Source organism: Lacerta agilis, chromosome 6, assembly GCF_009819535.1.
Source record: "Lacerta agilis isolate rLacAgi1 chromosome 6, rLacAgi1.pri, whole genome shotgun sequence".
NCBI lineage: Eukaryota > Metazoa > Chordata > Lepidosauria > Squamata > Lacertidae > Lacerta > Lacerta agilis.
In genome coordinates this window covers 76,673,552-76,687,024 of record NC_046317.1, presented here as the reverse complement: position 1 = coordinate 76,687,024, position 13,473 = coordinate 76,673,552, and positions in this window count along the sequence as shown.

Sequence of the window (13,473 nt, the reverse complement as noted above, 5' to 3'; positions counted from 1 at the left end):
TGGACGGTGTTCTCGAGGTTACCAACATGATTCTGACCAAACTGCAGGAGGCAGTGAAGGATAGGCGTGCCTGGCGTGCTCTGGTCCATGGAGTCATGAAGAGTTGGACACGACTGAACAACAACAAAAAGAAGTTACATACCCAATCTTTTTTCAAATAGATATAATATACATGAAAATGAAAAATACTCTGGAACAGTGCTCATGCAATTATGTAGTCACTGCTACTAACAACATTTTTGGAAAAATATATATAGCCAACCCCAGGTGATACTAATAACAAAGAGATCAAGTTTAAAGACACAGTACAAAAGAGAAACTTGATAGCAACACACACAAGTTAAGGTCTGTCCACAGACTCCCAGTCTTTAAAAAAATGAGGCAAAAGGAGAGGGCAGTTGGAGGGTAGAGGAAAGTTTACACTAACCGGAAGAAAAGGAAGAAAGTAAATGTCATAGTTTTGAACATTTACTTAGGAGTTCAACTTAGGTATTGGGGGGGGGGGAAATGAGTCAACTAGAATATTGACAGGGAAACACAGGGACCATTTACTTCTGAGCATGGTGTGAACAGAAGAGTATTTTTGTAGGTTTTTCTGTTAAAAGTTCAGAAATTCTACTGCGGGGTGGCAGGAGGAAGTTGGGGATTGCATCTTAAGTCCTGAAATCAGCTTCCCAGGAGGCTTGCCAACTTCTATTAGCACTATTTGTTTGTATTAGCTTTACTCATCAGCCCAGCATGCAGAAATTTGGCAGCAGGAGCTTTCCTTGGCACAGAAGGAAACTCTGTGGCTGCTAAATTCTTGTCTGTGGAGTTGTTGATAAAGGCACAGTAACAATGCCAGTGAAAAGTTGGCGTTGCAACTATACGTGCCAGTCAGGCACAAGTGCGGAGTTTCCGCTTACCTCTGGAAGAGGCTGCAAGGTGGTGCTGGGCCTCCCGCCCTGCTCCCTTGGAACAGTCACTTTTCCTTCCCCCACCTCCCCTCCTGACTGCTTGTGGTGCTCTGCAAAATTCTCAATCCCAGAGCAGATATGTGGGGTTATTGGTCTGCAATCTGGAGAGTGCCCCTTTGGAGCAGTCTTGGAGACTTGCTCACTGGAAAAAAAAACACAACAGGAGGAGTTGGAGTAGGCAGAAGAAGCCGCCTTGTCTGTCAGCAACCCAACTGCAAACCCATTAGCCCCACAGCAGGGTTTAGGGGCCTGTAGTGCTCCTGATCTTGTTGGACTACAAGTCCCATCATCCATGGCTGTTGGCCGAGCTGGCTCGGCATCATGGGAGCTGGAGTCCAACAACAACTGAAGAGCCTCAGGTTCTCCACGGAGATGGGCCAGGAGGTACCCCTGCATTCTGGTATGAGTTTGCATGCATGACCACATTTTATCCCAACAAGTGTGGGGCACTCCTGGGGTTTTCCTCCCCACTTTCGCCAACAGGGTCACCTTTAACTACTACAGAACAGCCAGGACTTCAACAAGTGCAGTGTTGCCCTGAAGTGCGGTCCACTGAGGAGAAATCTGCACCTGTGTTGGATTTCTACCTGTTGCACTGCAGCTAATTGCACAAGGCTTTGGAGCGGAGGCTGCCCCTCTAGAAACGGTGCTCGTGGATGACATTAGCAATCTTCGCACATCTTTCCTGGTCTGGCTTCTTCTCCTCCATTACGGGTTCCTGGCCATGCATCCTTTCTCTTCCACCCCAGCCCAAGTCACAAAAACTCATCTCCCCAAAATGTAGTGTCACTTTGGATTGTATTAGTCTACAGGGCAAACTTTCCACGGCAGAGGAAGCAATTGATCTGGTCCTCCAGCCGTCTCAGACAGATGCAGACCAAGTAACGGGAAGCCGCATTCCTGGGCCTGGAGAAAGAGAGGCCATAAATGGTCTGAGTGTATTAAAGAGGCTCATTTTATGATAGACAAGGCTATCAATTTGCAGCCATAATGGGTGCAGCGATGCCTCAGCGCATCAGGTACCTCACGGAAGATGGGGGTTCTTTGTCTTCTCATTTTAGCAGCTCCCTTCTTATAGCTTATTGAGGTGGCGCGAGGGAGGGATCCGGTTGTAAAGTCCCTGTGGCAGAAATTTATAATCCCAAACAGTAATTTCCACTCTGCTGCTGCTCAGTTTGCCCTGGGCTAGGGATCTTAAGCAGTTGTTCAGTCCCAGAACTGAGGTAGAACTTTGTTGCTCTTTCCAAGGGCAAGTTAGCATGCAGAGGGCCCATGTCCTTAAATTGTAAGGATGGTAGGAGAAATTTTGGTTCGGTTAGCTCTGCATTTTCATGCAAACCTACGCAGTGGAGCCTTGACCATGAGGGTGCAGTGGGGGGGGCACTGCCCCACCAAGCACAGCCTGCCTTCAGCTTGTCCCCACCTGCGGCCCTCTTACTTGCACTGCTTGTCACTGCTAGTATTAAGTATTAAGTAGTGGGTGGACATGGCAGACGACACAGTGATTCTCCAAACAGCTCTCTTTGTTCTCAGGCTGGAACAAAACTGAACTGAAGGGCTGAGCCAGCCTGCTTATATAGTACTCAGTAACATGCAACAGTAACAACTCTCTCTAGCTACCCAATCCGTGAATGGCACTCTCAATCCTTAATTTGCATGTGGACCTGAGTGAGAACTGTAGTCATGGTGGGCAGAGTGAAACTATATACACAACACCCTTAGTGGCCTAGGGTGAGAACTTCAATACATAACAGCCTCCTGAGAAAAACCCCACCCCACCCTCCCACTATATATAAGGGTCTGGTGACTTCTGTTTCAGTGTACAGTTGTACCTCTAGTTACAAACTTAATTTGTTCCGGAGGTCCTTCCTTAACCTGAAACTGTTCTTAACATTTGCTAATGGGGCCTCTTCCTGCCACTGCGCCGCCGGCACACGATTTCCATTCTCACCCTGGGGCAAAGTTCTCAACTCGAGGTAACTCTTCCAGATTAGCGGAGTTTGTAACCTGAAGTGTTTGTTACCTGAGACGTTTGTAACTTGAGGTACCACTGTATCTGAAGAAGTGTGCATGCACACGAAAGCTCATACCAAGAACAAACTTAGTTGGTCTCTAAGATGCTACTGGATTTTTTTTAAAATTTTTAATATATATTTCTACTACGTAAGACCAACACGGCTACCAACTGAATCAGTCAGAGGTTTGGTTAAAAAGGAATGTTTTCACCTAAAGGTGTATAAAAAAGTTTCTTTGCAGATAAAGTTGCTCAGATTCAGGAACAGATAGACTCCACCATGGGAGCAGGGCCGGGGCGGGAGAGTGCTAGAGTCCTGTCTAGTCCGGTGGCGTGGGATCAATTCCAATCTGTTACCTCCGAGGATGTGGACAGGCTGCTTGGACAAGTGAAACCAACCACCTGACTCCTTGATCCTTTGCCCATCCTGGCTTATAAAAGCTAGCCAGGAAGGGCTGGGTGATGGGCTTCGCGGGTTGGTGAATGCTTCTCTCTGCGAGGGAGCCTTCCCAGACCCGCTGAAAGAGGCGGTTATTAATCCGCTTCTTAAAAAAACATCTTTAGACCCGGCCAATATGGCCAACTATCACCCAGTCTCAAATCTTCCATTCTTGGTGATTGAGCGAGTGGTTGCTGAACAACTCCAGTCGGGATTCAGACCTCATCATGGGACTGAAACTGCCTTGGTCACACTGGTCGATGATCTCCGGCGGGCTAGGGACAAAGGTGAGAGCTGTTCCCTAGTTCTGCTGGATCTCTCAGCGGCCTTTGACACCATCGACCATAACATCCTTCTGGACCGTCTAGAGGGCTTGGGAGCTGGGGGCACTGTTACACAGTGGTTCCGCTCCTTCCTCCTGGGCCATGTTCAGAAAGTGGTGGTGGGGGATGTGTGTTCAGACCCCTGGTCTCTCACTTGTGGGGTGCCTCAGGGTTCTGTCCTCTCCCCCATGCTTTTCAATATCTACATGCAGCTGCTGGGAGAGATCATCAGGGGGTTTGGGCTGGGTGTTCATCAGTATGCGGATGATACCCAGCTCTACCTCTCTTTCAAATCAGAACCAGTGAAGGCGGTGAAGGTCCTGTGTGAGTGTCTGGAGGCGGTTGGAGGATGGATGGCGGCTAACAGATTGAGGTTGAATCCTGACAAGACAGAAGTACTGTTTTTTGGGGACAGGAGGTGGGCAGGTGTGGCAGACTCCCTGAATGGGGTAACTGTGCCCCTGAAGGACCAGGTGCGCAGCCTGGGAGTTATTTTGGACTCACAGCTCTCCATGGAGGCGCAGGTTAATTCTGTGTCCAGGGCTGAGACCCTACCTGCCCGCGGACTGTCTCGCCAGAGTGGTGCATGCTCTAGTTATCTCTCACTTGGATTACTGCAATGCGCTCTATGTGGGGATACCTTTGAAGGTGACCCGGAAACTACAACTAATCCAGAATGCAGCACCTAGACTGGTGACTGGGAGCAGCCACCGAGACCACATAACACCGGTCTTGAAAGACCTACATTGGCTCCCAGTACGTTTCTGAGCACAATTCAAAGTGTTGGTGCTGACCTTTAAAGCCCTAAACGGCCTCGGTCCAGTATACCTGAAGGAGCGTCTCCACCCCCATCATTCTGCCTGGACACTGAGGTCCAGTGCCAAGGGCCTTCTGGCAGTTCCCTCACTACGAGAAGCCAAGTTACAGGGACCCAGACAGAGGGCCTTCTCAGTAGTGGCACCCGCCCTGTGGAACACCCTCCTACCAGTTGTCAAAGAGAAAAACAACTACCAGACTTTTAGAAGACATCTGAAGGCAGCCCTGTTTAGGGAGGCTTTTAATGTTGAATAGATTATTGCATTTTAATATTCTGTTGGAAGCCGCCCAGAGTGGCTGGGGAAACCCAGCCAGATGGGCGGGGTATAAATAATAAATGATGATGATGATGATGATGATGATGATGAATGGTTGAGACAGATTTTAGCAGAGCTATTTTTCTAGAAAAAGAGTTTCCGGAGCTCACCGTGAACTTCTTCCTTGTCCTCTTAGAAAGGCAATGGTGCCCACCTGAGAGGTGCCGGAGCTCAGCTCTGGTGAGCTCTGACTGAAATAAAGGCTTGGATTTTAGTATCCAAATGTGGTAATTGACAGAGCTGCAAGCTACCTAAACATACAGGCAATTGTGCCAGGGAGCCAGATGCATCTGCAAGATATCCAAGACAGAACCAGCCGAACAGACGCAGTTGAGCTGTGGCAGAAGATAACAGGCGTACAAGATTCTAATTACACAGCAAGAAATGGGGAATGCGCCCCGGGGAGCGGGGGGGGGGGAGAGCATCTTCACTCCTCCCACCCCTCCAGCTTGTTCAGTTCTACATCTTCTTTTCAAGACAGGAGACAAGACTTCAAATCTCCACTCAGCCCTGAAGCTCACTGGATGGTCTTGGGCAAATCACTCTTGTTCAGCCTAGCCCACCCCACAAGGCTGTGATGAGGATAAATTGGGCAGCAGGGAACCTAGCTAACAGCAATGGGTACAGAATAAGCCCCCCTCTCCCCAGACTGAGGCTGAAATTCTATGTACATTGCTTGAGTGTAAGCACCATTGAATGCTGTAAGACTTACTTCTGAGTCAATATGCACAGGATTTAGGTTTGCCGTTTTGTCCTAAATAGGAAATAGGAGCTTCTTCTTTTTTTAAATGAAGGCTAAGACTCTAGCTAGGTCCTTCTGCTGGTGTTGCAAACCATGGCCCTTCACTGCCCTGGGAAATTGCCCCATTTGCCCTCTCATAAATATATTTCTGGATGTGCACCTAAGGCATGGGGGGGTGCACTGAAACACCCCCACTGATCTCACTGATTGGGTTGGGATATGTGATAGAAATAGAAATATGTGTCTTCTCAATAAAAGGTAAAGGGACCCCTGACCATTAGGTCCAGTCGTGTCCAACTCTGGGGTTGCAGCACTCATCTCGCGTTACTGGCCAAGGGAGCCGGTGTACAGCTTCCTGGTCATGTGGCCGGCATGACAAAGCCGCGTCTGGCGAACCAGAGCAGTGCACGAAAACGCCGTTTACCTTCCCACCGGAGCGGTACCTATTTATCTACTTGCACTTTGACGTGCTTTCAAACTGCTAGGTTGGCAGGAGCAGGGACCGAATAAAGGGAGCTCACCTTTGGTTTCTCATTTTACCAGTCTTAATTAAGTTCAGTTGTCTTGCAGTTTTCTCTTTAAGTCACCAGCGAATTTCTCCTAATTTCCCCTATTTTTCCATGCCATGTGTCTTTACGTACACTTTACGCTAGTATATGGAATATTGCAAAAAAATTATTTGGCCGAAGAACAGCATTGCTAAATTCAGAGAAGCACAAGTTTAGAAGAAGGGTGGCGGCTGAGTTTTGGTTCACATATTGTTTGGGAAAGGGGAAACTGGAAGGGTTTGCCTTTTGGAATCGAATCTCCCCCCTCTGTACCTTTTGTCTTTGGGGTCATGCCCCTCCGCCTTTTTGCCAAGATGTAAGCGGCTACCCTGTAAACCGTTGCTCATGCTACTTCTGCAGGGGCCTCTTGAAAAGCTGGCAACCCTTGCTGCGACCTCAAGCCTGAAAGTGTGCTTTTACCTTGAGGTCCTGAGAAGGTGACCTTGAGCCTTCTAGACTCCCTAGCAGTAAAAGAAGATCTTCTCCCCATCCCTCTGAATTTCCACTAAAAGCCTTGTTTATTTGTTCCAGACAGAGCGTGCATGCTGTCAGCTAACCCCTCTGTTATCACAAACGGCATTTTGAACAGATTCGGAGGGTTTCATGCTCAACTGCACGAGGCATGTTAGAAAAGCTCTCCCAAACACAATTCACACTGTAGGTTTAACCTTCCTAGAAGTCTCTTCCCTGCCTATCTTTTTAGCTCTGGTGACACCGATAAATGCATGAGGCTCCCTCGGGAGGCTTAGATGCCAAAGTCTCTCCTCTCTGGCTGCTTTTTGTCACTCCATCCACATCACTGAACCACAGCCCAACTGGGGAGCCTATTGTGTTCCAACATGACTCCTGTATTTTATACATTTTTAAAGAGCTGTAGCCTTAAATAAATGGCGGAGAAGGTCAGTGAGGTGCTGTGTCTGGTGAGCGAGCATCATGGCTAGACAGCCAGTCTGGGCAAGAGGGTGCCCTGATTTAGAATCATAGAATCGTAGATTTGGAAGGGACCCTGAGAGTCATCTAGTCCAACCCCCTGCAATAAAGGAATCCTGTCCACAGCCATCCCTGGGTGGGCTCAGTGCCCTTGCGTGTGCCAGGACTTACCGAGGGTGCTCTTCCATTTTTCATTGTTTTATTAATCAGCGGGTGGCGCCGTGGTCTAAACCACTGAACCTAGGGCTTGCCGATCAGAAGGTTGGAGGTTCGAATCCCCACGGCGGGGTGAGCTCCCGTTGTTCGGTCCCAGCTCCTGCCCACCTAGCAGTTCAAAAGCACGTCAAAGTGCAAGTAGATAAATAGGTACCGCTCTGGTGGGAAGGTAAACGGCATTTCCGTGCGCTGCTCTGGTTCGCCAGAAGCGGCTTTGTCATGCTGGCCACATGACCCAGAAGCTGTACACCAGCTCCCTTGGCCAATAAAGTGAGATGAGCACCACAATCTCAGAGTCGTCCGTGACTGGATCTAACGGTCAGGGGTACCTTTACCAGCTGTGAAGCCAACCTCTCCTGAGCCCCTTTCATGCCTCTTCTGGTTCTGGGAGACAAAGGGGAGGGGAGCTTGTCGTAGCAGGAGGAGGAGACACCCATGGCTTCTGCCTGATTCTGGATTTCTCTGCCCCAGACTCTCCCAGCTCACTAAGTCCTATTACATCTTCAGTGGCCACTTGCTGTCTCGCCACCATTCCCCAGGCTCTGAACCTTCTTCCCGTGGGGGTCCCCCAGCTGCTTCCCCCCACCAACCCTCTGCATCCAACCAGTCAGTGATGGGTAGGATGATGGATCCAAACATTAAATGTGCTTATTGCAGCCTGTGACCTGTGCCAAAAGTGCAATGCACACCCAGGATCAGTGTGAGGATATTTGTTTACCATGAAGCAACAGGAAAGGATGTGGCAGGTAGGGGGGGGGAGAGGAAATGTGTGTGTTTTTAATCTTTCTCATGGGGTCCACATAGGTATATATTTAGACACGCACAGAGAGACACACACCTTCCTTCTGTGTCACTGGTGGGTGAGTGATTAGCAAACTCTTTGTTAATTCTAATTGCTTTCTTATCAAGCATTTGTACTGTTTATCTCCCAAACATCTTCATTTGAAGCTCACCGTATTTTTCGCTCCATAGAACGCACCGGACCATAGGGCGCACCTCATTTTTAGAGGAGGAAACAAGGAAAAAAAATATTTTTCTGGTTTTCCTCCTCTAAAAGCCCTTTTTTGTGTTGTTGTTTTTTTGGAGGATCAGCTAAAAGTTTTGCAGCTTTTTTGCAAAGGGAAAATCCCTGGCTTTTTTGAGGATCAGCTAAAAGTTTTGCAGCTGTTTTTGCAAAGGCAAAAGGCTTTTTTTAGGATCAGCTAAAAGTTTTGCAGCTTTTTTTGCAAAGGGAAAAGCCCTGGGTTTCCCCCCCCCCCAGGATCAGCTAAAGGTTTTGCAGCTTTTTTTGCAAAGGGGGAAAAGCAAAGCTCCTTTTGCAAAGGGGGAAAAGCAAAGAGGAAAAGCCCCATTTTTATGAGGTTTAACTCACATTTCTGAAAAATCTTAAGGAAAGGGAGCCATTTCTACAGTTTCCAGACAGATAATCTAATCAGCCAGTCACATGTCCTGGGGAAACAAACAACCTCCCTCTGCAGCACATTCAACAAAGGAGGGCGGGGCTGAAAGGGAGCCGGGACTCTTATCTCTCTCCCGATCTCTTGCTGATCAGCTGCTGAGCGGGTCCTTTCAACACTCCCTTTTCTCTTTGTAAAATAAAAAGCATGATCCTCTTTTGGCCCCTGGGCAATTCAGCTCCAGGGACCACCATTCGCTCCATAAGACGCACAGGCATTTCCCCTTACTTTTCAGGAGGAAAAAAGTGCCTCTTATGGAGCAAAAAATACGGTATCTTACGCTGCATAGCAAGCCTCTTGCTAATTTGGTTCTTTGCCATACCAAGGAAAATGCCCACTGCCCATTGCTTTATGGCTTGGTGTGTCCAGGGTATTAAAAGAACCCCCCCCCAGGTGGATTTTATTTTATTCATATAAATTTTTCTATCCCTTTCCCTTCTCTGCTCTCTTGTGCTCTGCTCAGAGTCTGGCTGGTTTGGGTTTACCTCCTTCTGTTGTCCCAAATAACTTCCTTTGATGGTGCCAATGGGAAGGGGAGGGTGGGATCATCTCCAGGGGGACCCCCCCCCCCAAGGTTTGTAGAAGCACAAAATATTGTTACAGTTTGGTGCCACCCACTTTCACTGCCGAGCAGTAGCAAGAGTCCATGGGTCTCCAGATACTCAGAGTCTGTGTTCCTTTGGAGAACCGAGACACGACAGAGACTGTCACAGCTTTAAGAAATATGGTTTATTCGCCTATTTACACCTTCAATCTGCATGGAGGGAGTCCAGATCTTACAACGTGGGCATTTCAGGAAGGGTTTGTCCCCCACAGCAGTGCAGCCAGCCTTCAGCCATCCTGCCCAAGATGGATCCCAGTCTTTTCTCTCCCTCCTTCTTCCCAGTTACAGGTGGGTAGCCGTGTTGGTCTGCCATAGTCAAAACAAAATCGAAAATTCTTTCTAGTAGCACCTTAGAGACCAACTGAGTTTGTTCCTGGTATGAGCTTTCGTGTGCATGCACACTTCTTCAGATACCTGAAGAAGTTATCTGAAGAAGTGTGCATGCACACGAAAGCTCATACCAGGAACAAACTCAGTTGGTCTCTAAGGTGCTACTAGAAAGAATTTTCGATTTTGTTCCTTCTTCCCAGAACACCTTGCTCAAAACCTCTCTTTCCCTTCAAACACGCACCCCATCACCTTGGCAACATCTGTCTCCCCAGGCCAAAGGATCCCTCTCAGGTGGCCCATCAACATATTTTGTCATGTTAACAGATTTGCCCTTCGCTGGGCCAGCCAGGCTGATTTGCATTAAGTCAGCCCAGGGATATCCTTGTCTGGCACAGCTCTGCAGCTTATACTTTCATCCATACCCCAATTAGCCAAAATCCTACCATTTATTAATTTCTAGGGTTTAACAATATATTTAAGAGAGAGAAAGTCTAAGGTGACTTAGGCCATCCAGCATTGCAAATCATTCTTTTTTACATCCAGTGTTGACATGAGCCTCCCTCCCCATTCCTCTTCTGAGTGCCGGCTTCCATACGGCACTCTTCACTCCCGGCAAAGGTTTGTTCCCCCACCCCTTTGCTTTCTGAAGACTTTTCACTTCCTTGCTCTCGACTGCCTGCTTCACTTTGACTGGCAAGCCAGAAAAGCCCAGGAAGGTGTCAAAGCCTTGCAGAGAGCTGTCGCGTGAGCTTCGAGAGCTCTTGAAGAGCAATTCGAAGCAATTGCCTCCGCTGGGCCCCATTGCTGCCCATCACCTGGAACGTGGCCTTGGAGGCAGGCAGGTGGGGGATAAAAATCAGACGGCTGGATTTCAACGGCAGGAATGTTCCTTCCAGAATTGCTTTGCCATCTAGGGTTGTTGTTTTTTTTCTTCTTCCCCTAACTGCAGTTGCTGCCGGTGAGCAGCTGAAACTCTTCATCAGTGGCATCTATCTGCTCCCTGTCTTCCAACAGCTGCTCCTCTTCTGTCGCACAACTAGAGGCAGGAAAATCTGGGAAATGGGACTGGCACCTTGGTGGTTGGAACTGCCAGCGAATTCAGGCAAGAATGCCTTTCTTGAGCCTTGAGAAAGAGAAGAGAGCTGTCATTCTCAGATCTGACTGGCTGATTTTCTCTCCCCACCCTTCCCCCCCCCCAAGGAACTTGGGGAAGCAAACAGACATCCTGTTAAGAAAGAACAGCAAACCAAAAGCATTCTAGAAACCATCTGAATTGAATACACTTAGAATTAAAAACATTATAAAAGCATTTGCAATTAAAAACAGTATTCCATCCAATGATCTCAAGGATCTGTACCTTTCAGACACTAAATAATAATAATAATAATTATTATTATTATTTCATTATTTATACTCCGCCCATCTGTCTGAGTTTCCCCAGCACATATAAAAGCATGATAAAAAATCAAACTTTGAAAACTTCCTGATACAGGGCTGCCTTCAGGTGTCCTTTAAAAGTTGTGCAGTTCTTTATCTCATTGACATCTGATGGGGCACCAATACCAAGAAGGCCCTCTGCCTGGTTCCCTGTAGCTTCACTTCTCGCAGTGAGGGAAGTGGCAGAAGACCCTCGGAGCTGGATCTCAGTGTCGGGGCTGAACAATTGGGGTGAAGATTCTGCTTCAGGTATACTTGCCTGGGTAGACAGAGACATTTTAAAATTCCTCCTGAAAGTTAATAGTGTTGGGGACAGGTGCAGCTCACTAGGGAGGGCACTACGGGACAGAATCTTAGATGGCACCCACTTCAAAATGTGGTCGGCCAGCCAAGCTATGCTTGGGGGCCCTCCTGTTTAATCTACTGGACCAGGACCCTGGGTGTCTGCCCTAAACTCCCAACTTGATGGCACCACTGGCCATTCATGTAGTGAGAACAAGGATGCAGGGTGGAGCTTTCCTGGCAGGGGGGCTCCTGTGCTTTTGATAATGGACTGCAAAGCTGAAATTCAACCACAAAAGCTTTCCACCAGCATAGACATGCTGAGATTGAGAAAGTTTTACCTGTTGAAATTCTGCTTGTCACGCTGCCAAGGCAGCAGGAGCTCTGGCAGAGAAAAAGCTGATGACTTTATTGAGAAACAAAGAAGGAAAGTATATATTCTTTCCACTGCTTTTTTGAAGCTTGCAAGCTTATCTAACTACGAGGCTTATCTAACACACACAGGAATGTGTCACTGTCATCCAAAGGGAGGGAACCATCACTCAATGACCAGCAGAAGGTCACAGGCAGAGCCAGATTAAGAAGACATGCGGAGGCCTAAGGTGGGTCAAGGATAGGCTGCCCCATAGCATCACCCGCAAAATGTGATAGAAAGGACAATGCAAATAGAAATAAGACACTTTTTTTTTTTACATTTGCATGCATAGGTACGGCTGCCACGCAAAGTTAACAATCTCACATTAAACAAACAGCTTGCATTGAGCCTGTCGGCATGCAAAATATATGTACATTAAAAGCACCTTATGATTTCATGCTCTGCATCTATAAAAACTTTTAATGGACCACAGCAACGCAAAAGCACACACGGTTTCGCCCGTACAAAATCGCCACACATTTCTCCATGTTTCTCCAAGGCGAGGAAAAACTCTCCAACCATTTCGCAGGGAAGAAATTCACCAGTAGCAGTTTCTCTCCCCTCTGCCCCAGCCCCTCCCTCCCTCCCTCCCTTTCTTTTTCAGCAACTGTGTTGGCTGCCTCACAGCCATTTTGCCTCCTCCACAATGACCTGGACGGAGCATCACTCCGGGGCACTCTGTGTGGGGCGGGGTGTAGCATGGTTGCTGCCATCCAAACAGAAGCAGATAATATTTGGGGGAAATTCTGTAAAGTTGAGGAAAAGGGGTGGGGTGGGGATTCATCCTGCAAAACATTGGTTCCACTCTATAAGAAACATCGTTTTGCTCAATACAGTAGTTCTCTTTTGATTAAAAAGGAAGAGAAATGTAAATATGGGCATGGGTTGCCCTCTAGTGGTAGTCCAAAAGATTGCATACGGTGCAGCAGCTTGCGTTTCAACGGACGTCATCTGGGGATCACATGACGCCATCGCGTAAATATAACATTGCAAGGGTATTAGCACAATATGGACCAGGTGGGGAGGAGGGAATAGTCTTGCTACAGTGAGGATGACCCTAAAGGAGGCAGAAGATTGCGTTTCCCATTTTTGGCTACAGGCTGTGTGCCCTTAGGTATTGGAGAGGGGAAGGGGTGTTAGATAGCTTGGAAAAAAGTAAATGGTCTAACTCTAAGCAAAGGCAGGGCACTATTGTGGGGGTATAGCTTAGTCCAGGCTTCCTCAAACTCGGCCCTCCATGTGTTTTTGGCCTACAACTCCCATGATCCCTAGCTAGCAGGACCAGTGGTCAGGGATGATGGGAATTGTAGTCTCAAAACTTCTGGAGGGCCGAGTTTGAGGAAGCCTGGAACTTAGTCTAAGTCAGATTTGCAACTTTTCCAAAGGCTAATATGGATGCCCCTTGCATTTAGTTTTATAGCCTTTAGCATTTGCATTATTACTAAAGGCACTACATTCTGTATGCAATGGTAAGAGGGAGGGGTGGATTTGAATTGTTTGTCCCAAATGATGTCGGAGACCCCCAAAGAAATGGCAGCCGCTAATAGTAGGAGCACCTCCAACCAGCTTTGGTTGACGTGTCCACTTTATCTGGCTAGAGATAGCCCGCCTACACTTTTCCACACTTTGGTAACTTCCAGGGTGCGA